Raw genomic sequence first — 11114 nt, forward strand, 5'->3', positions numbered from 1 at the left:
ATCTAAAATAAGAAATAATAGATGGAAAATAGGAGAATAATAAGAATAAAATGTCGTAGGTGATGTGTTAAGATGATTTAATCATTTTAGTAGAGAAAATTGTTAATTCTTGGGTTATAGACTTAGGGGCTTCATTTTATGCGACACCCCATAGGAAATATTTTTAATATTATGTTCAAGTTGATTTTGGATAGGTTTATTTGGGAAATGATGAACCATGCAAAATTGTTCGAAAGGCTAAGGTATGGATAAAATTATAGAGTCGAAACAATGGTTGTTGAAATAGGTAAGGAATTTTGTTAGATTAAGAAGGAATCTAATTTCAATAAGACAATTGGGAAGTGAAGGTTGTGCAATTACATTTACAAGAAATTCATGGAAGGTCACTAGAGGATATACAATAATAGAAAAATACAGAAGGTAGGTACATTATATTTATGTAATGGTAATGCCAACCTTTCTAATGATTTAGCTTCTACAAGAGTGGATACAACATTATGGCATCATAAGCTTAGGCACATGAAAGAGAAGGGGATGCATATTATTTACTCAAGGATATTATTTCTAGGTTTGAGGAACGTTGATCTTGACTTATGTGAGAATTATATTTATGGAAAACATAACAGTTACATTTATTAGAGTTGGGTAGGAAAAGAAGAGTGAAAAGTTGTATCTTGTTCATATGGATGTATGGGGATCAACTCAGGTATCATCACTTGGTGGCTTTTAATATTATGTTACTTTTATCAAAGATGAAACTAAGAAAACCTAGGTTTATTGAGTTATAAACATATATGATGTCTTTGATACTTTAAGAAATGGAAAGATTTGGTTGAGAATGCGATTGGAAATAAGTTGAAGTGTCCCAAATCAAATAATGAAGGAAAGAATTACAGTAAGGACTTTGATAGTTATTGTTCATACCATGGAATATGTAGTCAGAAGATAGTTATAGGAATACCATAAGAAAATTGTGTGTTAGAAAGGATGAATAGGACAATCACGACCTTATTCAATATGAATATTATGGTCTCCTTAACTTTGATCTCATACCCTAATAGTTGTTGCATATAAATATCTTCCTCTAATTCCCCATGGAGAAAAAATGTCTTTACATATAACTATTTAAGATGTAAATCTTCTACTTCAACCAAACTTAAAATAATTCTCATTGAAGTCATTTTAACAAGAAGATAAAAAATTTCATTAAAATATGTATCTTTATTTTGTGCAAACCCCTTTACAACAAGTCTAGCTTTGTACCTTTTTTGCCTCCATATTCTTCCTTCAACATGTAAACCCATTTATTCTGCAATGCTATTTTTCTTACATGAAATGGAAACAAGTCCCAAGTTTAGTTATGTACCAAAGAGTCCATATCCTCTTTCATGCCTTTCTCCCATTTCTTTACAGTTTACATATGCATTCTTTCTTCATATATTTTTGGCTCACCAAAATAAGTGGAAAATACATAATATAATGTAAGAGAGTATCATTTAGGGGGTCTACTTGGTTTATTTTCTAATATAGCTTCTAGCAGTTTGAGGTACTTGTTGTTGTTGTTGTTGTTGAGAACTGTGATTTTTTGGCACCTTTGGAACTTTTTTTTCCTCTGTGATTTCATGAAGAATTGTATATCCTTTTCTTACTTTTCTTAGTTCTTTCTCTACAATTAATTTTTGTACATGACCTTTTCAGTGAGTACCACATCTCTACTCTTAATTATTTTGGATACTACCTAAAAGGGAAGCAGAGCATGAGATCAAATATTTTTAGGCTTTCCATTTTTGAACATCAGGCTATATATATAGTTCATTCTGCAAGTAATTTAAGTGAGTAAGCAATTGCAATAACTATTGGAATAAAATGTGATTTGACCAAGTACCTCCCCTTGTAGGTCACCCATCATAATTGTACCAAAGAAGGATTGGGATTTATGAATGTGCATAGAGTATGGAGTGTTAAATAATATTATGCTCAAGAACATGTACCCTTTACCCATGAGTGATGATATATTGGATTAGTTGTAGCACATAAAATAGTTCACAAGTATGGACTTGAAACTAGGGTACCACCAAGTTCAAGTCAAAGAATAAGACACCTAGATTATTGCCTTAAAAAATATACAATGCTTGTATGAGTGGTTAGTCATGCCATTTAGTTTATAAAATGAATTAGAAATTTTATGATACTAAGGAATAGTATATTATGACTCTATCTAGATTCATTTATTATTGTGTATTTAGATGATATACTAGTTTACAGGGCTACCTAGGAGGAGCACATATCACACTTGATACAAGTGCTAGACACTTTAAAGAAGCTTAGCTACTAGAAAATCTCAATAAATTTAAGTTTTCAGAACAACATTTCATGTATTTATGTTATGTAATTGGTGGAGGGAAGCTTAAGATAGTGTTGTCACTGTTAGACCACCCTCCAATTTTTTTTCTATATTCTAATTTTGGAGCCTACTTGCTATCATGTGAAGTGTTTCTTTTTGTCATCAAGTTGTTTTTTTTTACATGTTTCAAGTGTCCATGCCCCATCCTATGCGTCGTCAGATCACTAAGAATTTCTATAGATCACTTTTGAGTCACAAAACGACACTTATGTGTCACAACTGCCCATGTTCTATCCGTTGCACTTGGAGAATGTTTATGAACTTGAATTTTGATGTATATTTCTTAGTAATGGGTCTTATTTGAGTTGTATTGATGAATTTATGTGCATAATGCTTGATCTCGCTCCTAACTCATTATGTTTTTCGTGTTTCACCCTTCCATGCTTGTCCATTTTTCTGACTCTGCAAATCCTCCTCTGGGCTAGGAAGAGTGCATTGTGCACCTCTAGGCCCTAAAAATGATCCTCTTTTTTAGCTAGAACTGCACCCTATGCCACCCTAAGCCTTCCCTCTCTCTGGTGCACTACACAATTCTAGTCAGCAAGACCCTGCTCCTTGCTGTTTACTCTTCCTTCCTGTGCCAATCTTACCTCTACTTATCAGTGTAGCACACTAAACACTTCTAGTGGGTAGCGATTCCCCTCCTTGTGCCCTAGAATGGTGACCTGTGCCCTTCTTGTGGCCTTGGCCTTCCTCCCTAGCGCATGGCATAGTCCTAGTTAGCAGTCCTTGGAGCCTTGTCTCTTTCAACTGTGCCCTGCATCCACATTGCCTCCTCCTCTTCCAGAGTTTGTGGCACAATCTTAGTCAACAATTTCTGTCCCCCTTGTCTTCCGCAAGTGCACTCTGTGCCCAAAAGGTCTCTCTCTCTCCCTAGCACATTACTAAGCCATAGTAAGTACATTGCATGAATCATCATAAAGTATGAGATTTTTGAGCTCATGTTTGCTTACCATGAGTGATCCATACCTGTAGGTGTTCTCAGTAAGCATGAAAAAATATGTTTGAGGAGAACTATCAAGAGAAGCTACCAAAGGAAGCATATTGAAGACAAAGGCACAGAGGCACCATGTTGTGACAGTTGAAGGAATGTTGGATCCTAATGATCAAAGTGAATTATGAAGACTCCATAATCTATCAGACCTTTGGAGGGAGAAAATAATTACAATGAAAGGCCTGTTACAAGTATAAAAGACATAGTAGAAGAGTCAACACTTCTCAAAGAGCTTCATGTTACAAATCACCGGGGTCCAAGTCATCAATGTCAAATGACTTGTCTTGTTTTCATTACATGATGATGTGGAAAATGGATGTAATTTTGGAAAATATTGTAAATGTAAATATGTGGAAGTCCAAGAGTAATATGTGGACAAAAGGGTCACTAGGAAAAGTCCAAAGAAGTCCAAAGGTCATACTAGGAGTCCAAGAGTCATGCAGTTAGTTCAAGAGTCATGGGGATATGAAAGGTCATCCATATTGTTATAAAAGAAACCTCATTACTCAAGCAAGGGACCTTTCACCTTGGCTTATCAAATTAGGCATTAGAGAGAAATATTGTTATTTTGGGGAGCAACTAGTGGCTTAATGCTCCACTATTGGATGTCTCATTATAACCATGTATATTGGAACTTTCACTTAATAATTTGAAGCTCATTGAGCCAATACACTTTCATGCATGTATTTTGATATTGTAAGACTATTCTTTAGATGTTCATGGTATGCGTTTATGTTTTCTTATACTAAAGAAATCAGAATATTTCAATGGATTTTGTGATAATCTTGCTGAATGTGTGTTGTAATTGCTTACATGATTGTTATGTCTACGTGAACTATTTCTCTAGATGGATAACGAATCTTTCATATCTATGTGCCTGTGTATTTATTAGAATAGTACTACTAATTTTCTCCTAAAGACTCAATTTCTCTTCCTTTTTGGTGAAAGAACCTCGATCCATTTTGTGACTGAACATTTAACAAATCTTACTTACTTTTTCACTCAATAGTACATGTGTGTTTCTCTCTTGTGCTAAATTGTAGCCAAGTAAAGTCTTTAAGATAATGACAACCAAGACATATTTTAGATGGGGCTCCTATACCAAACTGTGTGAGGTCTAATTTCAGAATTCATATCGGGGAGACCCCTTATGTGTTGGTGGTTTCCAACACCATCAACAGATAGATCCTATGAATATGGAACCCATCATGAAGTGGTTGGTGCCTACAAATGTCTATGAAGCTAGGAGTTTTGTTGGGGTAGCACAATACTTGCAAAAGTTCATAAATTTATTTTTAGTAGTTGCTGCACCACTACATGCTATAAAAGTGATTGGAAAGAGTTTCCAGTGGGGGAAGAGTCAACAAAATGCCTTTAAATATTTGAAACATAAAATTAGTCAAGAACTAGTTCTCACAGTTGGGCAACTTAATTGTTTAAATTGCTTTCATTAAATTATCAACCAGGGAAACTCGTAAGCTTGTGATGATGCCAGCAAAATATATGTAGGAGTAGGCAACTAACTCTATGTCTAACTAAATGATTTATGATTCAATATAATATGCAAGGGAAGAGGCTCCTAATTGAGGAGGTCCTGATTGTTCTTCCCTACAGTATTATAGATTGAAAAGAAATCATTGATTACATAAAACTAGAAACTTGAAATAAAGACAAGAGAATGAATTTTAATTGTTGTTCAGATTCAAATAGAGAGAGAGACGAACTTAGTCCCTTGATTTTCCCCTCATATACTGATCCAAACTAAACTAAGATTCATTCATAAGCATAAGAAATAAAATAACTTGAAACATAAAAGCAAAATAATGAATTTCAATTATCATGCAAATCAAATGGAGAGAGAGCCTAACTTAGACCCTTGGTTGTCCCCTCATATGTTGATAAGATTTTAATTTAAAACTCATTCATCAATCACAAACAAACCCTCAAACATCTAAGCAATTAAATGAAATAAGATCTAATATGAAATAAACTGTTTCTTTTATCCTTTTAGAGTGAGCTCAATTCTCTTAAGAACAAAGTGACAAATTATTCCATATACTACATTAAGACAACTTATATCTAAAACTATAGAATGGAAATTTATGTAAAATGAAGCTTTATTCTATTCCATCATAAGTTGGATACATGCTCCAAGAGTCCTCCCTTTGGAATGGAGGAGGTACTCCTATTTATACAAAAACTATGATAACAAACTCATAAATGTAGACCCACTATTTCCTCCTTTGACCCACATATTTCTCAACCAATGGTGACACATAACCCCTATCTTCCATGATCTCCTCCATGAGGTCCATGATCTTCTCCATGGAGTCCATGATCTTCTCAAATTCGAATTTGAACATAGAGTGCCACATAAAGATGCCTTGGAAGCTTCCTTTGTACCTACACATGTCAACAAACTCATTCTAATTGTTAGGTATAAGTATGAGCAAATTATTTTCTAAAGTTTAACCATAAATCCACTTTAAAATGTTAAGAATTAATAAACTTTGGAAAAGCATAGTTATAACCCAATGATGAGGTAAATGTAATGATGTGGAGGTGGAATGGAGGTGACATGAAGGAAATATGGAAGTAATGTGAAGGTATTGGTGAATAATAGAGTGAGAATAAGGACTATTTTGAGGCCCAACACTCACATTACTAAACTTATAGAATCCCTTCAAAGTGGAGATAGATGTGAGTGGGTATGCCATGAGTGAATTCTTTATACAAGGAGGAAGGCCTGTATGCTACCATTCTAAATTATTTCATGTGGTAGTTCTCAACCACCCTACCTATGACAAGGAACTCTATGCCCTAGTACAAGTTGTCAGAAATGGAAACACTATTAGATGGGGAAGGAGACCATAATATGCAAAGATCACTAGTTGATATATTATTTGCATGCCCAAAGTAATATACAATGGAATTGCTGTTAAAAATGAATGGGGTTCTTATGGAAATTTCATTTATTCATAAAGTGAAAGAAGGGCAACACACAATTTTGCTGACATGCTTTCAAGACCACCCACATAAAAATATAGCTTTGGGAACTCTAATGCACATGGAGTATTTCACCCATGATGTATATATAGAGGCGTGTATAGACGCTGAGGACTTTAAGGAGGTGTTTCCGTAGCCATATGAATATATTCATGTAGATGATGGTTACTATTAGTTAATTTAATCTCTTAAATCTTGGAGATTAAATCATCAATCGGGAGCTCATGAACATATGAGATGCAAGAAAATATATGCAATATCAAAGTATAAATGGCTTTAAACCCATGTTAGGAAATAAAGACAATGCTTCAAAAACTAAATATTTGAAAAACAAATACTATAGTGGACTTATTTACTAGATTGCAAAATTAGAGAAACAAATCTCAAGCCCAATATTCGGTGAAACCTAGCCCACTTTAGTCACTATTAAAAGAATGTAATTGATGCAAAAAATTAAATATATGAGATGTTTTCCAAATAGGGTTTCAACACAAAGATCCTTCACATGCAGGTTATGATTTTTCACTCTAAGCCAACAAAGTGTTCATGCAACCATGAAGACTTACAATGCGTATTCCAACCCTTTAAAGATAAATATTGCTTATCCAAACAAGTAATAATTGTAAGAAATGAAACAATCAATAAATATAGCAACAAATAAACTATGCATTCAAAGGAAACAAACCACAATGTAGTTACAAATTCAAAGGAAAATAACTATAATTTGAATGTTAAAGAAAATGAACTACACTACAATACATTATAGAGGGAAAAGAGAATCATAACAATGCCGATCAAGTTGGTGGGCCATTCCAAATGAAACCATGTTTCTTAGAAACACAACAACATGATCTAATCATGCACATATTGAACTTAGAACACCAATATCAACACTTTATATTAATCAGAGGATAATTTCAACAATACATGAATATTAACTTTGTGTATATGAGCAATCTAATTCTGCATTATCCTCTCCAACAAATTACAAAGACACTTTACAACTTGAAAAATATGATGACCCTTAACTACTTGACTATATTCTTTGTCCATACATTTATACAGAGAGGCAATGGAATGATTGTAACCAATTATCCCAAATTAGAATTGTCAACTATGAATAACTTTACAAGATATTATTTTATTTTTTTCTTGGTAGCTCTTGGTTGGAATGACAACTCAACATTTAATTTCAGATCATTTTCCCAACATAAAACCATCTTCCTAATTTTATCTTCGTGTTGATTTAATGTTTTATTTGGGATGTGATGTGGAAAACAATCGCATTAGGAAAATTTATTTTTCAAGAAACATCCTTAGCCTCCAAACCATGCATTTCCTGGGAAATATGCTCATGATCCATGTGATTGAGATCATTTTGCACAAAAAACCATGTCGTAAAATATCCAAATTCATCTTGGGAATAAAATCCAAATATTGCTACACATTTATACTTGGCACAATTTAACTGAAACATTGATCATGAGATGGAGGCTTATGGGATCAATCTGGGTATAAAATAGATAACATGAAACCATGTTAACAAGTCTAGGAACAAAATCCATGTTCCAAAATTTTGCCTAGATTTGTGTAGGTATGCCAACCTTGGAGGTCAATTACATGAACTACATAGGAGTTATTGGAATTGACTAAGCATAATTGTCATTAGTAGGAGTAGTCCAAATCCTATATAATTCATAAAAAAATGAAATTAATATGATAAACAACTTTGATATTGTAATGGAACTTAGCTTCAAAAGTATGAGAAAATGTGATAAGAGAATAGGAAACAAGGAAAAAATAATAAAAAAGGAGATCCAACTGATAATGTAACATATGTCAAAACAATGGTTGAACAATGAAAACAAAATTAATTATAATCTCTAGAATGGGTTACTCTATAGGCTAGAGAACATTTGTCTTCCTGAAGGTGAGAAACTATAGCTTATTATAGAGACTCATACCTCCAAGGTTGCACATAATTTTTGTGTTGGGAAGACAGTTTCCAACTTACAAAGGGTTTTGTATTGGCCCAAAATGCAAGAATATATAGCAAGGTTCATTAGAGGATGTATAATTTGTTGTACCAACAAGCCTAGTAATGAGATGTAGCGTTTATACCATCCCTTACCTGTAATTACTCATCCTTGTGAAAGAATAATCCACATAGATCACTAGTTACTATATTATCTATAATCCTAGAGTAAGATACAATGGACTAGACATTAGAAATGGGTGGGTTTCTTATAGAAGTTTTAGTTAGTCATAAAGGATAAGAAGGGCAACGCAAACAATTTCATTGACATGCTTTCAAGGCCACCAACATAAAAAAATTATAGCCTTGGAAAATCTAATGCACATGGATCATTTCACCCATGATGTATACATAAAGGAATTTACAAAACATGAGGATTTCAAGGTGTTTTAGTAGCCACAGGGCCAGATTCATGTAGATTATGGTGAAAACACATTTGAGTATCATATCTAGAATGGTGTAACAACACTGGTTAAAAAATCATGTAAAAAAAATAAGACCAAGGTAATGGGCCACTTATTCCAAGCTGAATGTTGGGAAAAATCATCCTAATGTTGGTGTTCATTTGGTTTATTATGGCTAAGGAAATTGGAAAAGGCAATGGCAAAGGCTTTGGAAATGAAAAGAGGCATTAATTGAAATTTTATTTATGAATTAGGAGAAAAGGAAGGTGAAAGGTCACAAGTTGCATGTGAGGAGGAAAATGGAGGAAAAATAATGGAAAATGAAGAAAATAAAGGCCACATTGATAAAAAGGATTCTGAGGATCAATTAGTAACCTTTGGTCAGTTCAATTTTGGAGCTCTCTCTCTATTCTCTTTCTCTCACACTCTTGTACACTTAGAGTTTCTTAGAACACTTCAACATTGGATCAAGAAAGGAAAAGAAGGAGAAGAGGAAGCAAAGATCAAGCAAGGAAGACAGGGATCAATCAACTACATCAAGTTTACTTACAGGTATCGATTTACATGTGTAATTTCCTTGCTATATTTGGCATGCATGGTTATGCATGTGTGTTCTTGGTTCTCTTGTTGTCATGGACATGGATTTTTCTAGGTGTGACAATGTTTTTCAACCTAGCCTTTCCATTTCTAAATAGCCATGGTGTGATGGGGTTCTAATGTTTTGGGTGAGCTGGAATACTGGATGGATTCAAAGCTGAGTGAGGTGGATCTCTGAATGAAATAACACATGGCTTAGTGATCCCCCTGAACCAGACTGTGAATTGTGGTAAAGCCACTAATCTAGTAACCCTTAAACCAGACCATGGGTTGCGGTAAATCCAGGTATTGTGTGCCTTGGTAGGCCTAGGAATCCTCGACCGGTGAATAGCGAGATATATGGTAAATCCTAGAGGTCGTTACCCTTGATCAAGCCGAGGAATACTTGCCGATAAATGGCGAGATATATGGTAAATCCTGGAGGGTGGTGTCTCAATTATGACCTAGTGATCCCTTGATCAGGCTGTGGGTTGCGGTAAAGCCTAGAGACTAGGAGTTAGGAAAATTCCTCTCCGTGTAGGTGGAGAAATCTGGTGGCATCCATGTTTGTTTATGGCCTAGTGATCTAGTGAGGATTGTGTAAAGCCTGAATATATTAATGGAGGTGAGGTGGTTTAGCCTTGGGAAGCTCTGGTTGGTTCTTTTGGTTTGAGTGCCACATTCATGCTTGGAATATGACATGATGGTGATTGGGTGAAGAGAGATTCGGCTCAACCAATCTATGGTTGGGTGGAACATGGTAGTCCCATACCAGGTTGGCTTTTGCATTCATTAATAAGAGTTCCTTTCCTTGAAAGTAATGGCTTATATGTGGAATATATGGCTATTGTACCCTCATTATTTTTGTTGTTTATATGTTGGTTATGCATATGTTTCATGACAGTGAAATGGATTATTCTCATCATGTTTTGATTTGTAAATTATTTATAAATGAATCTATGACCTAATAGATTATAATGCAACTAATGTGATAAGGCATCAATGCTACTTAGAAATTCTTAGATAAGTATAAGACCCCCATGCTAAGATTTGTTATTATGCCTTGTATAATGCATATTTGTGACATGTTTGATGAAAATCAAGTATTTGTTCAAGAATTTGCATTGGAATCACTGTCTCTATGTTTCTTTTCATTTCTGTAAATTTCATGAAGTTCTGGGCAGTGACTTAGTCCTAGCCTTGGAATTTAGCCTTAAATCTCATAGTTGCTGTCATAGCATTGGTAGAAAAAGGCTACAGTCGCACTCAGGGAGGCTCATGGCAGAAATTAGACCTTGAGTCACTTGGAGGGCTTGGAAAGGGAGAGAATGGGGCTCTAGGTCCTTGAACTGCTGAGTTTCCTCAGGGGTTGGTCACCTGGAAAGATGGGGTAGCTCCTGAAGGTTCTGTAGGATGTGTGGATGGTCAATTTGGTTGTGTTTTGTCGGCTCCACTTCCTTAAGGTGATCTAGGAGGTTGAATCAAATCGTAGTAGCATCTTGTCACATGTCTACCCTCATTGGACGGTTACTTGGGTAGATGTGGGAGGAGGGTGTTATATAGTGGCATCCGAGCATGGTTTTGTTCTCCTTGGGTGATGTTTGTTTTTCTTTCTCCTTGGATGAATGTGTTTGTCATGCATACATGTAAGTTTCATATGTGTTCTTTATGCTTTTGGTATATGCATTTGTTGTG

This window comes from Pinus tabuliformis, chromosome Q (genome assembly GCF_031772625.1).
Source record: "Pinus tabuliformis cultivar Carrire ecotype Pingquan chromosome Q, CPIR1, whole genome shotgun sequence".
Classification (NCBI taxonomy): domain Eukaryota; kingdom Viridiplantae; phylum Streptophyta; class Pinopsida; order Pinales; family Pinaceae; genus Pinus; species Pinus tabuliformis.